Source organism: Pseudophryne corroboree, chromosome 2 (assembly GCF_028390025.1).
Source record: "Pseudophryne corroboree isolate aPseCor3 chromosome 2, aPseCor3.hap2, whole genome shotgun sequence".
NCBI lineage: Eukaryota > Metazoa > Chordata > Amphibia > Anura > Myobatrachidae > Pseudophryne > Pseudophryne corroboree.
Window position 1 is genome coordinate 614,562,436 of NC_086445.1, and position 16,874 is coordinate 614,579,309.

The 16,874-nt window shown below is 46.5% G+C and overlaps 1 protein-coding gene across 1 annotated transcript in view; it reads right to left on the reverse strand.

Moving 5' to 3' along the window:
* CUEDC1 (CUE domain containing 1) overlaps positions 1–1,619 on the reverse strand; it is a 387,720-nt gene extending 386,101 nt beyond the window's left edge. The window contains exon 1 of the mRNA XM_063954793.1: positions 1,348–1,619. The gene's annotated coding sequence lies outside the window, so the exon portion shown is untranslated. The remainder of the gene's footprint in view (positions 1–1,347) is intronic.
* Between the last annotated feature and the right edge of the window lie 15,255 nt (positions 1,620–16,874).

The window sequence follows — 16,874 nt, forward strand, 5'->3', positions numbered from 1 at the left end:
TTTGTAAAAGGACAATGATAACAATATTTTGCAATCATACACTGTTCTCTAATGCACAGATGTGCTGACAATGATGCCAGTACTTCCACACAGGACTCGGAAGACACAGCTATTACTGATCATCTTTCCACTGAATTAGGTGTATACAGGCAGAAAACAGCAGCCATTTTGCCAGTGACTCAAGCCAACTTGTACTACCAACTCATAGACAGCTCGTTAATAAAAAAAATATATAGATTTTGCCCACCCTCTCTCAATTGATAATACTGACAGTTGTTTTATAGCCTGCTGATATCTTTCACAAGTAAATGGGAATTTATTACAAATTGAGAAAAATTGGGACGCTCTGCATATATCATTAACCAGCAGAAGCAATTTCATTTCCGCTTTTCAGAGTATCAGAATCACTTTCTCATGGATATGGCTCTGGTCTAGTGACTAAAGATTTGCAGATCACTCTTTCTTCACAGTCACTGTGAAAGCCCCAACTAAAACCGGCACAAAACACTGCACCTGGCAAAGAAATACATAATTCTCCTACAACTTACAAGACACACGGAACACGACCCTGACAGCACCAATTCAGAGACAGGGAATTCTTGTTTGTCTTTTACTAGAGACCAGAAATATCGCAGTATTGTGTGGGGATCTGAATGAACTGTGGGAACACTGACAGTGTAATAACAAATCTCATATTGCTATATATATATATATATATATATATATATATATATATATATATACACACACACACACATACATACACACAGTTGCACATAACATTAGGTGAGAAAACAACAAAATCAGACCTTTAACGGACAAAATATGTTTAACTGAAAGGACGTGAGAACAGTGTTAGAATGTGTATATTGCTGCAAACACCAAGTCAGATTGCCATTGGTAATGGGATTACTTTTCCTATGTTCTAATTTGGGGTTTGTATGTATCAAGCAATGACACTAAGCACTGCTAACATTGTTATTATTAGAATTAATGTAACATTTCCTGATACATATACAATGGTGACCTGAACGCAAATGATGTTTCTGTACGAAAACATAAACAGAAATCAGCAACAACACTGGATGCTGCCATCAGCCTTGGCGCTCTCTACTAGACAGCAGGGGCACAGCATGCAGGGCTGGGGAGCCTGAGGCAGGCCAGGAATAAAGAGCAAAGGAAACTGAATGGAAAGGCCTCTATCAGCCTTCCCCTAACACTCCAGCCCCGGACACATCTCTAGCAGCAGCCATAGAGGTCAGCGTCGTGATTCCCTTAGAGACTCCTCACTATGATGCACAGCAACTACTGCGACTCCCAGGACAGCGGACAAGCGGATCTACCCACCGGATCTTGGCAGCAGGGACAGCCGACAGGAGCAGCTGCTGCAGGGGAGGGCAGCCCGGGTACGTGAGTTTCGAATCGGGTCCTCCTCGCCGTGCTAAGTAGCCTCTGCCCCCAGATTTACAGCGTAACAAATGAGTCAGGGGGATCCTGCATGTAGCAGACGCCGGGGCTTTCTCCTCCGGTACAGGGGGAGCTGGGAGGCAGGAGGCGTCCTAGCGGCTGTTGGGGGTACAGCAGGGGAGCTCGCTGCTGCTGCTGCTTTGCAAAGAAAATGAGGAGGAGGAGGAGGAGGAGGAAGTAGAAGAAGAATTAGGAAGATTCACATCAACAAATGGATACAGCGTCTTCTTAGCAGACAGTAGAAAGATTTGTATTTTTTTACGTTTGTTGTTTAGGGAACGCTGATATCTTAATACCATTTATATTTAGCTGTATATAGTCACATTTGTATTGTTAACATATTTATTTTTATTATTATTATTATTATTATTATTATTATCATCATCTTTCATTTATGTAGGCCACAAAGGGTCTGCAGCAACTTAAAAAGTACATAAATGAAATAAGAAAGTGACTTACAGTAAAGAACATTCCACTGCATGAACGTGGTTTATAAACATTGCTGCATCAGCGATCATAACACTCAAATAAGCAGCATGGTAGCAGAGCCCAAGGGTTAGGTTCTGTGGTAGGGTGTGGGGAGTAGATGATGGCAGGAAGGAAAAGTACCTGAGGAAACAGGGCCCTGCTTGTGAAAGATTACACTGTAAAGGGGAGGGGCAGAGTGATGGGGAGGACAGAGGAGAAAGAGCATCGATCAGTGTCGGACTGGCCATCTGGCAGTTTTGAAATATATAGAGTGAAACAAAGATTCCAAAGATAGCCAATTCACCCACAATCCACCACAAAGGTGAAATAAAGAAGAAAATACTGTTTTTCAAGTATCTCAAATTCACATAAATATTCCAAAACATCAGTTGGTGCTCCAATTTCTCTAACGTCCTAGTGGATACTGGAAATGTACTTTAGTACAATGGGCTATGGGCCCTCATTCCGAGTTGATCGCTCGGTAATTTTCTTCGCATCGCAGTGAAATTCCGCTTAGTACGCATGCGCAATATTCGCACTGCGACTGCGCCAAGTAATTTTACAATGAAGATAGTATTTTTACTCACGGCTTTTTCTTCGCTCTGGCGAACGTAGTGTGATTGACAGGAAATGGGTGTTACTGGGCGGAAACACAGCGTTTTCGGGGCGTGTGGATAAAAACGCTACCATTTCCGGAAAAAACGCAGGAGTGGCCGGAGAAACGGGGGAGTGTCTGGGCGAACACTGGGTGTGTTTATGACGTCAAACCAGGAACGACAAGCACTGAACTGAACGCAGATGCCGAGTAAGTCTGAAGCTACTCTGAAACTGCTAAGTAGTTTGTAATCGCAATATTGCGAATACATCGGTCGCAATTTTAAGAAGCTAAGATACACTCCCAGTAGGCGTAGGCTTAGCGTGAGCAACTCTGCTAAATTCGCCTTGCGAGCGATCAACTCGGAATGAGGGCCATAGATCGGGTCTACTTGAGCCTGGCACTTTAAGAAAACATTAGTGTGTGCTGGCTCCTACCCTCTATGCTCCTCCTAGCAGACTCAGTTTAGAAAAATGTGCCCAAGGAGCCGGGTGCATTCCTCTGGGGCTCCAGAGAGTTTTCTTCGAAAATTTTATTAAGTTTGTTATTTTCATGTAGTACTGGTTCGCAACCAGTCTACCTGCGTCGTGGGACTTAGGGGGGGACCGAACCAACCACCCTAGGGTTAATGATTCGTAATCTCTGCTGGCAGAACATTAAGCTCCTGAGGCACTGCTTCACATACCACACTGTGTGCACACGCCGGCAGCACGCCGCCACACCCTAACAGATGCTGAAGTAGACGCAGGTGTGGCGAGTGATCACACCGGGGTCCCGGTTAGCGGGTCCCCGATGACGTGGTGGCATTAAGAGCGCGGCAGTCACGGGTTGCGAGCTGCGGTGCCCGCCACGGACCCCAAACTGGCGATGACACAGGGAGTTATTAAACTTCCTTTTACACTGTAAGGGGGTTATTAAAGTTCCTTTTATATATACATAAAGCCAGTATAATCTTGGGAGGGACCGCGCGCCATGGAAGGGGCTGGGCTCCCCAGAGAATGGGACCAGAGGCCGAAAGGCGCCATTTCCTGCTGCTGCTGACTGAAAGTCTGCATGTTGGAGCTGCTCCTCCACAGACCCTGATAAACCACCAATAGAACTGGTACCAGGGGGTTTTATAGGAAGGGGGGAGCATATCAGCGGTGGTGACAATGCTGCAGTAAAAAATTTGATTTATATTGAATTTACCCAGGGGAGTGCTGGTCCCAATCCTCTCTGTCTCACTCCATTCGGACTGTCTGGAGTTGCTGTGGTGTTTCACTATCTGTGTTGTCACTACACTGTGTTTATTCACATAACTCTGTGTGTTTCTACATTAGAATGTCTGGGAAAAAGACTGTTTCCCCCTCATGTAACACTAAGTTTATTCCCTCCCCAGAAGGGTCGCTCCTGTATAACCAATGCTCTATACCAGTGATTTTCAACCTTTTTTTACTCGCGGCACACCAAACAGTATTTTAAAAATGCCAAGGCACACCATCAGTTCCCCACAGAAAAAAAAGCAAAAAACACACATTGGCCCTCACAGTAATGTTGAAGTCAAAAAAATATTACATAAAAAGAACATACAAACACACATATAAGTCGCTATACTTGCAAATATGCGCAGCGAGCACAGCAATATATGGTAACACACGCATTTACACGGACATGCCACAGAGATGGATTCAACACTTATCTCATACAGTACATAATTATAATAATATCAAGCGCCAGACATCATGATGATTTAAAATTATCTAATGAATTAATGTCATTAATGTGTATTATTTGAACGAAACAAGATAGACCTGTCATGTTTACTATTGAGGCAACCAGATTGATGTGTAGATTAATTTTATGCTTGTTGTGAAGTTGTGGGACATTGCAGCAGATAATTATGATTGAATGTATAAAAGCTAAAATCACTTGTATTAGAACAATAGATATTTCAAACAGGTGGTGGACAGGAAACTCAGGCCAGCCCCTTTGGACGTCCCCAAGGCTGAACCTGTTCAGCATATACAAAGGGACTGGTGACTCATCGTGAACCCCTCCCCCAGAAACTAGATAACACTTATTGATCACACTGGAGCTCAGTGGCTGTAAGGTCTGAGACGATGATGGACTTGCTGGCAGATCAGTTCCTGTTTTGGTCTCAGAGGAAGATGGAGTCCCAGTATTACTTTACAGAGAGAGAGAGTGATATGGAAAGACGAATGTATATAACTTAAGGATAATGGTATTGTATGCCGGCATGTAACTGTATGTAACTTTACGTGTTAACTGCTTACTGTGTGAGTTGTAATCATGTAACTATAGGTATACTGTACTTTGTAATATATATTGAATCCATATCCTTTTTAATAACAAATATATACATCAATGAGCTTTGGAACTCAGATAATGTGTGGGTGTATTGTTTTCTCTTATGGGATGCAGTGTTTTGCGATGTATAGCGCACTTTTATTGTATATGGTAATAAGATGCGCCTAGCGTCTGCAATATATATTAGAGCGGGCATTTTAAATATTTGTGATAAATCAATTTGGCATTCTTAGTAAAAAAAAGATCCACACATACATTGGCCTACACAGAAAAATATTGCTCCCCATATAAATCCTATTGTTCCCCACATGAATTATTCACATTTATGGGGGGAACAATCCATATTCTCCCCACATAAATCCTATTGTTCCCCACAGGAAAAATAAAACAAATATTACCCCCTACCGGTCAGCTGTCCTCCTCCCTGTCCCTCAGTGGTGGGGGGTTGTTCATAGAGGAGTACTGCGAATACTGAGCAGTGGGCGGTCGTGCAGGTGTGGATGTGGGTGGGCAAGGAAAGCTGTGTATGCAGGCGGGAACTGGAATATGTGTGTGCAGGCGGGTGCGCTGGCTGTGTGGTGAGAAGCGGCGGCCATGACCTCAGATATCACACCGCCGCGTCTTCAAGGCATAGGTCACGGCCGGAGCACGACTGCTCCTCTAAGAAGAGCCCGGGCCAACAGTTCACTTTGAAGATGCAGGAAGCTGCTCTGGCTCCGCAGCACACCTTGCAACTGGTCACGGCACACTGGTTGAAAAAGCCTGCTCTATACCCTCTCAGGGTAGTAGTGTGCAGGAACCTGAGTGGTTAGAATCATTCAAAAGCATGATTCATAATATTAATACAGAGTTAGCTACTGCTAGAAAAGAAAGACAGACACTTAAACAATCTGTTGATAACGTTTGTTAAAGCTGCTGACCACAGGCAGGCTCCTCAGCCCCCTCTGTTGGCCTTGCATAAACGTGCACTCCCACTGGCACTCCAGTCTTTTACTGAATTACCAGAGCTGGATGAGGGGGAGGTTGACATGGAAGAGGACAATTCTCTGTCCCAGGGTGTTGGGGCCCTGATTTATGCTATTAGAGAGGTCTTCAACATACCGGATAAGGAGGCAGAACCAGAAGAGGAATTGTATTTTAATGTAAAAACAAAATCCTCTGACACTTTTCCTATATCAGAAGAGTTAAACTCCCTTTCCAAGGAGGCATGGGCCAATCCTGACGAGCATCATATCCAGGATGCTGCGAACGTTATGAGTGAGGCTATTAAAGAATTGTGTCTCATTAATGGCCATACCACGGCTATGGCGGTCTCAGCCCGCAGGGCTCTGTGGCTGCGACAATGGTCAGCGGACGCGGACTCCAAGAAAGGCGTGGAGAATCTACTTTTTACAGGTGAGGCCTTATTTGGGAAAGAACTGAACAAGTGGATTTCTCAAGCGACGGCTGGAAAGTCTACCTATCTGCCATCTGCATGCCTCCTGCTAGACGTCCCTACCCTGTGCCTTCTCTGCAGTCCTTTCGTGTGGCCAGATTTAGAGGCAGAGCTAGAGGAGCCACAAATGCCACCAGAGGAAATCGAGGTAAGTCCCGTAAAGCAGTGGTTGCTGGATCTCTGGACCAGACCTCTGGATCCTCATCCACGAAGCCCTCCGCGTGACGGTTGGCCCCAACAGCAGGGAGACTTTCAGGTAGGTGCCTGCCTTCAACACTTCACCCATGTGTGGGCACAATCCTGCTGGGATCCTTGGGTGAGGGACCACATATCCCAAGGATACTGGTTGTAATATCAAGCACTGCCTCCTCCCAGATTCTTCAAGTCAACCTTACCAGCTTCACCCATAGCAAGGGTTACCTTGCAAGATGCCATTCAAAAACTGCATGACAGGGGTTTTTACTCCAGTCTTTTTGTTGTACCGAAACCGGTTGGTTCGGTACGGCCCATCTTGAACCTAAAATCTCTGAACCCGTATCTATGCGTGTTCAAATTCAAGATGGAGTCCCTGAGAGTGGTGCTCTTCAGGCTGGAGGAGGGGCATTCCTAGTATCCCTGGATGTCAAGGATGCTTACCTACATGTCCCCATATGGCCTCCTCATCAGGCTTACCTCCGGTTCACTGTACTGGAACACCACTTCCAGTTTCAGGCCTTACCCTTTGGTCTCTCCACAGCCCCAAGGGTATTCACAAAAGTTATGGCAGAGATGATGCTGCAATTGCGCAGGATGGGAGTCAACATAGTCTCCTATTTGGATGATCTCCTAATAAAGGCAGTACCCAAGGAACGTCTGCTACACAGCATAGATTTGACTACTCATCTGCTTACGGACCACGGGTGGATCCTAAATTTCCAGAAGTCTCACCTGGAACCATCACGAAGGATCCAGTTCCTGGCATGATACTGGACACGGTAGCTCTGAAGGTATTCCTCCCCATGGACAAGGCTTTGATAATCCAGGCTATGGTCCGCTCGGTGCTCAGACCTCGAAAGATCTCGATTCATCTTTGCATTCACCTACTGGGCAAGATGGTGGCCTCCTATGAGGCAATCCAGTATGGCAGGTTACATGTTCGCCCATTCCAGCTGGATCTGCTGGACAAGTGGTCAGGGTCTCACCTGCACATGCACCAGAGTATAGCTCTGTCGCCAAAAGCACGGATCTCCCTGTTATGGTGGCTACAAGTTTCTCACCTTGTGGAGGGACGGCGTTTCAGTACCCAGTCCTGGACTCTACTGACAACGGATGCCAGCCTCCGAGGTTGGGAGGCCGTGACCCATGGGGCTCAGTTCCAGGGAAAGTGGTCGTGTCAGGAATCTGTACTCCCAATAAATGTTCTGGAACTCAGGCAAATTGCAATGCTCTTCTGCAGGCCTCCTATCTTCTCCGAAATCAGGCCATTCGGGTACAGTCGGACAATGCCATGGTGGTGGCGTACATAAACCGGCAGGGAGGAACAAAAAGGGCCGCAATGTGTCACGACATTCCTCTGGGTGGATGCCAATGCAAGGGCCATCTCAAACATATTCATCCTCTCGTGTTTCAACAACTGGTTCACCGGTGGGGCTGTCCGCATATAGACCTGATGGCTTCTCATCTCAACAAGAAGCTCCAACGTTACTGTTCCAGGACAAGGGATCTGCAGGCTGCAGCAGTGGACGCTCTGAAAGCTCAGTGGTCTTACCAGTTCATGTACCTGTTTCCTCCAATCCCCCTCATTCCCTGAGTTCTAAAAAGGCTAAAAAGGGAAAGAGTTCAGGCAATTCTGATTGTTCTGGATTTGCCCAGACGTGCCTGGTATATAGACCTCCTGACCATGTCCCTGGAGGAACCCTGGCCTCTACCACTTCTTAAAGACCTTCTTCAACAAGGGCCATTCATTTATCCAGACTTACTGTGGCTACGTTTGACGGCTTGGAAGTTGAGAGGGAGATTCTAGCCGGGAAAGGTCTTCCGTCCAAGGTTATCTCCACTATGGTCCAGGCCCATAAGGTGGTCACGTCTAAACATTTTTTGTTCCCCCTAGTCCTGTTTGGGTGTCCAGAGTCCACACTGAAATGGGGGGGGGGGGGGGTGCTGTTATGATTCTGTTGGTGCATGTATTCCCCCTGTTCAGAATGCACCTGGGGTCAGCTGACTAACTATGCAGTATGCACCCGGTGTTAGCTCTGACATTAACAATCCATCAGTGCCTTTCCTGTGTTTTCTGTTCCTTAAGCTCTCTGTGTACATGCAGCTCTGCAGGTGCACAGGGTTTGTAATTAGAGTTAATACTCCCAGCCTGGCTTTTTTCATTGGTTAGTGTGGCTGTTATAAACCAGCCAGATGAGTTCTCTTCCCCCACGCTGGTTATATTATTATTATTATTATTATTATTATTATTATTTTCTTGCCAGAACGATCTGAATTGCCTGGTGTCTTTAGTCCAAGCTCCTGTTCCTGCTGAAAGCCTGGTCTGTCGGTTCATGTCATCCAGCAACTCCTGTCTTTGCCAGGTTGTTTCCAGGACTACCGTACCTTAGCTAAGTATTTGCAGACTTTCACTGTGCTTGTGGATTCTCTAAGTATTAATAACTTGTGTTTTCATATTACTGTGGACTTCATCTATGCCTGCATGCATTTTGGATTAATTGTGCAAGTCCTGCAATCTGAGTTCTGTGGATTATTACTCTGAATTCTTGTTCAACTATTTCATTACTTTGCTGCAAATCTCATATTGGACAACCAATTATGCTCTGCTTATGTTGTACCTTGGATTGTTACTGTGATTCCTCTGCCATACAATGGCCCTCATTCCGAGTTGATCGCTAGTTGCTTTCGTTCGCAGCACAGCGATCAGGCAAAAAAAATGGCAATTCTGCGCATGCGTATGGGGCGCACTGCGCACGCGCGTCGTACTTTCACAAAAGCCAATGCAGTTTTACACAAGCTCTAGCGACGCTTTTCAGTCGCACTGCTCGGCGCAGAGTGATTGACAGAAAGTGGGTGTTTCTGGGTGGTAACTGACCGTTTTCGGGGAGTGTGTGAAAAAACACAGACGTGCCAGATAAAAACGCAGGAGTGGCTTGAAAAACGTAGGCGTGGCTGGGTGAACGCAGGGCGTGTTTGTGACGTCAAAACAGGAACTAAATAATCTGAAGTGATCGCAAGCTAGGAGTAGGTCTGGAGCTACTCTGAAACTGCACAATCTTTTTTTGTAGCAGTGCTGCGATCCTTTCATTCGCACTTCTGCTAAGCTAAGATACACTCCCAGAGGGCGGCGGCTTAGCGTTTGCACAGCTGCTAAAAGCAGCTAGCGAGCGAACAACTCGGAATGAGGGCCATTATCATACCACTGCTTCAATAAAGTACTTAGTGTTCCCTCACATCTGTGGACATTCATTACCTGCAAAAGTGACTGATACATTCTGGTCCTGTATTCAAGCCCTGGCTCGTAGCTGTGTAACTACTCATCTGCTGTTTATTATCAGTGTTAAAGTATGGTGCTGCACATTCTAGTCTTAAGGTAGAGTCCACAGTCTGCTAAACATTACATCCTGCTGTACCTAGTTCTAGACACTTCAGTATTCCACAGTCAAGTCTGGTTAACCATTTCTGTGCCACTCTGCATCTGCCTGCACTGTCACTGGCCTAGACTGTGGGTGTTGTGAACTCTGGGATTCTTCCGATGGTTGGGAAGAGGAACCACAACTGAGCTGGAACTGGGGTGGTCTAATATAGGACTTCCTCATACAGGACACTGACAGTGAAGTTTGGTGAAATATTGAAGAGCTTTATTGCAGGAAAAGAACAACTTAAAGTCATATGTCAAAAAGGGATTTGTGGGGGAATGTCCAGACCCATTGAGGGTTTTGTGAGCAATATAAGAGATGCTGGCGACTGAAGAAACTGTGGGTGATATTAAAAGTCACTGATAACTTAAGGAACTTATAAACGGTGGTTAAAGATACAGTTGATTAAAGAACTTGTGAGCGGAGATAAGGACACTGGTAAATTGAAGAACTTAAGTGCAGTGGTTGAGGACGCTGATGATTTGTAGAAGTAAAACAGTGACTGTGACGCTGATGATTTGAAGAACTTAAGTGCAGTGGTTTAAGACGCTGGTGATTCGTAGAACTTGAGAACGGTGACTGAGTGTTAGGCGCCGAGGGTCCGCTCGTCAGTGCGGCCGGCGCCTAGCAACGGGGACGCCACTGTCGGATCGTGTTCCCCGTTGCTGGGTCTAAGTTTATATCATCACTGGTTTCCTGGCTGTGTAGCATGCAGCTGCACGGCATGTTGTAATTATCACTCATCTGTTTCCCTGGCCATGCAGCTTGTCAGCTGCATGGCATTTAATCCAATCAGCCTCCAAACAGCTGATTGGAAGACTCTCTGTTAAAAGCACTCCCAGGACTCCTCACAGACGCCGGTGATAGCTTCCTGTTTGCCTGATTCTGCTGCAGAGAGAGTTCCCAGTCCCGGTCTGTTCGTTTGTTCCTGTTCTCAGTGATCCAGTACTCGGAAGTTACCATCTGTTCCTGGAGTCTGACCGAGCACCTTTAACATCTGGTGGTGTTCGTGAGTCGCGGCGCAGCCGTGTGTTGCGGCTTGTCCGCTACTATTTATTATTGTGTTTATTTTGAGTTCTGGAGCTTTGCGGAGGATTCCGCTTCCACAAGATCCACTCTGGTGTCCAGCGGTGCCGGATAGGAGTGTCGGATCCGTGGATCCTTGGTTGTCCTTTTCCCTGGCGGCTAGTCCGCACATACCTTTTGATTTAGTTAAGTTAGCTTGTAACCCCTGGCTTGGTTGCTTAGTCAGAGGGCCCCTTGTTATCTCCCTGTCTCGGACTTCCCCTTGTCTCCCATTAAGACCTGCGGGGGCATCGGGGTTGGGCAGACATAATCCGCCCTTCGAACGCGGCTGCCATGGGCTCAAGCAACCATAGTCTCGCAGGGGATTTCTGATAACACGGGCGAGACAACGGAGTTAGGGCGCATGGGGTTACTAGGCTCTCCAGCTCCCACAACCTGTATTTCATTCCTGTACTCAGATCTCTGCCATAAGATCTTCTCCAGTCTGGAGTACAGGAATCGTAACATTATCACCGGCCAGACAAAAGAAAAAATTTCAACAGGAGTTAATTTTTTCACTTATCCAGTAGGGAGAATTTTGTCGGCCTCATGAATCCCACCGGTGTTGGGCCAAATCCTGGCCAGTTTTTGGTTAGTCAGATTCAGGAACTTACCCAGATGGTTCAGGATCTGTCCCTCCGGGTGAGCTCACAGGAAGATCTGTTACGGACTTCCCCGAGGGTCATCCCTGAACCAAAAATGCATCTGCCTGACCGTTTTTCTGGGGATAGAAAACAGTTTTTTAATTTTAAAGAGTCTTGTAAACTGTATTTTCGTTTAAGACCAGTTTCCTCAGGTACGGAGGCTCAGCGGGTTGGAATTATAATTTCTCTGCTTCAGGGGGATCCTCAGACCTGGGCTTTTGGTTTAAAGACAGACGATCCGGCCTTATCGTCTGTAGACGCTTTTTTGAAATCTTTAGGGCTATTGTATGACGACCCTGATAGAGAGGCATCCGCAGAAAGTCAGTTGCGTGCTCTAAGACAGGGTAGGAATCCTGCAGAGAATTATTGTACGGAGTTTCGCCGTTGGTCGAACGACTGTGGCTGGAATGATCCTGCCCTGCGCAGTCAGTTTCGCCTCGGCTTATCTGAATCTATAAAAGACAGCCTCCTTCAGTATCCCGCTCCTGAGAACCTTGATAAACTCATGGAGCTCTCTATTAAAATAGATCGTCGGCTCAGAGAGCGGAGGACTGAGAAAGGGGCATCTGTAGTTTCTTTTCCCTGTGTTTCTTCCGTTCCGATAGACATGGAGGAGCCTATGCAGATTGGTCTCTCCAAATTGTCTCCGGAAGAAAGAACCAGGAGGCAAAATTCTGGTCTGTGTTTGTACTGCGGAGGTAAGGGACATTTTGCCCGTAGTTGCCCAAACAAGTCGGGAAACTTCCTGACCAAGTGAATAGTGAGGGGGTTCACTTTGGTCTACAGCTCATCTCCTCAAATAATTCACTATTGGTTCCTGCTAAAGTTTCTTATGACAGCCTCTGTTCCTCGGTCTCTGCTTTTGTGGACAGTGGAGCTGCAGGAAACTTTATGGACTTAACATGGGCCAAGGCCTTAGGTATTCCTCAGTTAACCTTAAGTAGGTGTATCACCATGCATGGTTTAGATGGGAGTCCCTTATCCAATGGGGTTATTTCTCTATGTACACCTCCTGTTTTGCTCTCGGTGGGAGCTCTACATTCTGAAAAGATTGAGTTTTTTCTTACCCATTGTCCAGCAGTTCCTGTGGTTCTGGGTCACCCTTGGCTGGCCTTTCATAATCCCATCATAGATTGGCAGTCTGGGGAGATTCTACAATGGAGTACCATCTGTGATAAAGAATGTATTACACTTCCTATCCGAGTAGCTGCTGCCAGGTCCGCACATATTCCTGGAGAGTACCAAGATTTTTTGGATGTGTTTTCCAAGGGCAATGCGGATATTTTGCCTCCCCATAGGCCTTATGATTGTACCATTGAGTTAATTCCTGGTGCCACGTTGCCTAAAGGAAGGTTATATGCATTGTCTGGTCCTGAAACTGTGGCCATGAATGAGTATGTGAAAGAAAGTCTTGAGAAAGGGTTTATCAGGCCATCTAAATCCCCTTTAAGTGCAGGTTTTTTCTTCGTAGAGAAGAAGGATGGTTCCCTCAGACCCTGCATTGACTTTCGAGCCCTGAATAAAATCTCAGTAAAGAATACTTACCCTCTGCCTCTGATCTCTGTCCTCTTTGATCAGCTACGTTCGGCTGTTATTTTTTCCAAGATTGACCTGAGAGGAGCATATAATCTCATTAGAATCAGATCGGGGGATGAGTGGAAAACGGCATTCAGTACTCAATCAGGTCACTATGAGTATCTGGTCATGCCTTTCGGCCTATCTAACGCTCCGGCAGTCTTTCAGGATCTCATAAATGATGTGCTCCGTGAGTTTCTGGGAAGATTCGTTGTGGTCTATTTAGACGACATTTTGATTTATTCTGACTCTATAGAACAACATGTTACCCAGGTGCGTCAGGTACTTAAGAAATTACGTGAAAATCACTTGTATGCCAAACCGGAGAAGTGTGAATTTCACGTCACGGAGGTATCCTTTTTAGGGTACATTATTTCCCCTCGGGGATTCCGAATGGAACCTAAGAAGCTCCAAGCCATCCTGAGTTGGGCGCAACCCACCAACTTAAAAGCAATTCAGCGCTTTTTAGGGTTTGCGAACTACTACAGAAGGTTTATTCACTCTTTCTCTGACATAGTTGCTCCCATTGTGGCACTCACTAAGAAGGGAGCAGATCCTACCAATTGGTCATGTGAAGCTAAAGTATCTTTTCAGGCCTTGAAACAAGCCTTTGTCTCAGCCCCTGTCCTTAGACATCCCAACCCAGAATTGCCTTTCATCGTTGAGGTAGATGCCTCGGAGGTTGGTGTAGGGGCTATCCTTTCTCAGAAGGATCCAGATTCCCTTGAGTTACATCCTTGTGCCTTTATGTCCAGGAAATTCTCATCTGCTGAATCCAACTACGATGTTGGTAATCGGGAGTTGCTGGCTATTAAATGGGCTTTTGAGGAGTGGAGACATTGGCTTGAAGGAGCGACCCATACCATTTCTGTTTTGACAGATCACAAAAATCTTCAATACATTGAATCAGCTAAGCGACTGAATGCCCGACAGGCTCGTTGGGCTTTATTTTTCACTCGTTTCAAATTCATTATCACCTTCAGACCTGGTTCCAAGAATACCAAGGCAGATGCCCTCTCACGCAGTTTTCTTCCCGCTCAAGACAACAGTCCTGTTACTCTCATACTTCCGCCTTCAGTCATTCAGGCAGGTCTCACACAGGATGTTTTTTCTCAATTGAAGCTGCTTCAACATCAAGCTCCGGGAAATACTCCTGCTGGTCGTCTTTTTGTTCCTGAGTTTTTGAGAGCAACTGTTTTGGAGGAATTTCATGATAGCAAAGTTGCAGGGCATCTGGGAGTCGCTAAAACTTTTGAATTGGTATCCCGCTCAGTGTGGTGGCCTGGTCTTTCTAAAGACATTAAAGAGTTTGTTTTTTCGTGTCAGGTCTGTGCACAGCATAAAGTTCCCCGTTCTTTGCCTATTGGTCAACTTATGCCATTGAATGTTCCTCTTAGACCATGGTCGCATATCTCCATGGATTTTGTGGTGGATCTCCCTCTGTCAGCTGGATGCACAGTCATATGGGTGGTAGTGGACCGTTTTAGTAAGATGGCTCATTTTATTGGTCTTCCCCGATTGCCATCTGCCCAGGGATTGGCAGTCTTGTTCCTCCGTCATGTTTTCAGACTCCATGGGTTACCCACTGATATTGTTTCTGACAGGGGTCCACAATTCATTGCACAGTTTTGGAAGTCTTTTTGTGCTTCGTTAAAAATGAAATTATCATTAACCTCCGGTTATCATCCACAATCAAATGGACAGACTGAGCGAGTGAACCAATCCTTAAAACAATATTTGCGTTTGTACTCGGCCAAACTCCAAAATGACTGGTCTGAGTTTCTTCCATTGGCAGAGTTTGCTTATAATAATGCCTGTCATTCCTCCACCAATGTGTCTCCATTTTTTGCAGTTTTTGGTTTCCACCCCAGAGCTAATTCATTTTTCCAACATTCCTCTGTCTCCTCTCTGGCCCTGACCTCTCATCTTAAACTTATTTGGAAAAAAGTGCACATAGCTCTCAGAAAAGCAGCTTTCAAGGAAAAAGATTTTTCGGACAGGTTCCGGCGGCCGTGCACTTTTAGAGTAGGAGACAGGGTGTGGCTGTCGACTCGCAATATCAAACTTCGACAAACCTCAGCCAGATTGGGTCCTAGATTTATTGGACCATTTCTCATTATCAAAAAAGTCAATCCAGTTGCTTTCCGGTTACAGCTACCAAAAACGTTACGAATCGGAAATACCTTCCATTGCTCTTTGCTCAAACCATATGTTTCATCTAGCAGATTTCCTCGTAAAAAACCTCAGGGGAGATCACCAGTTAATGTACAGGGTCAGCAGGAGTTCGTGGTTGAGAAGGTTCTCGATTCCAAGCTGTCCCGGGGTCGGCTTTATTTTTTGGTGCATTGGAAAGGTTATGGTCCTGAGGAAAGGTCGTGGGTCCTAGATGAGGACCTTCATGCCCCACGGCTCAAAAGGGCATTTTTTCAAGAATTTCCTCAGAAACCCGGATTTAGGGGTTCCTTGACCCCTCCTCAAGGGGGGGGTACTGTTAGGCGCCGAGGGTCCGCTCGTCAGTGCGGCCGGCGCCTAGCAACGGGGACGCCACTCTCGGATCGTGTTCCCCGTTGCTGGGTCTAAGTTTATATCATCACTGGTTTCCTGGCTGTGTAGCATGCAGCTGCACGGCATGTTGTAATTATCACTCATCTGTTTCCCTGGCCATGCAGCTTGTCAGCTGCATGGCATTTAATCCAATCAGCCTCCAAACAGCTGATTGGAAGACTCTCTGTTAAAAGCACTCCCAGGACTCCTCACAGACACCGGTGATAGCTTCCTGTTTGCCTGATTCTGCTGCAGAGAGAGTTCCCAGTCCCGGTCTGTTCGTTTGTTCCTGTTCTCAGTGATCCAGTACTCGGAAGTTACCATCTGTTCCTGGAGTCTGACCGAGCACCTTTAACATCTGGTGGTGTTCGTGAGTCGCGGCGCAGCCGTGTGTTGCGGCTTGTCCGCTACTATTTATTATTGTGTTTATTTTGAGTTCTGGAGCTTTGCGGAGGATTCCGCTTCCACAAGATCCACTCTGGTGTCCAGCGGTGCCGGATAGGAGTGTCGGATCCGTGGATCCTTGGTTGTCCTTTTCCCTGGCGGCTAGTCCGCACATACCTTTTGATTTAGTTAAGTTAGCTTGTAACCCCTGGCTTGGTTGCTTAGTCAGAGGGCCCCTTGTTATCTCCCTGTCTCGGACTTCCCCTTGTCTCCCATTAAGACCTGCGGGGGCATCGGGGTTGGGCAGACATAATCCGCCCTTCGAACGCGGCTGCCATGGGCTCAAGCAACCATAGTCTCGCAGGGGATTTCTGATAACACGGGCGAGACAACGGAGTTAGGGCGCCAGGGGTTACTAGGCTCTCCAGCTCCCACAACCTGTATTTCATTCCTGTACTCAGATCTCTGCCATAAGATCTTCTCCAGTCTGGAGTACAGGAATCGTAACACTGAGACGCTGATGATGTGAAGAACTGAAGTGCAGGAGTTTGAGACGCTGTTGATTCGTAGAACTTGAGAACGGTGATTTAGGCCCGCAGCCACGCTGATTCCTAGGAGCACTGGTGACTGGACCGCAGAGAGATACACCGGCCGCTGAATACACTGGAACCGGTGCAGCGAACTGGCACCTGGAAATGCCGGAGACACTGGAGTATAATTTCAGTGATCCTTGCCGGGAACAAGAGCGCTGGCATCCACGTCAGGGAAAGACGATA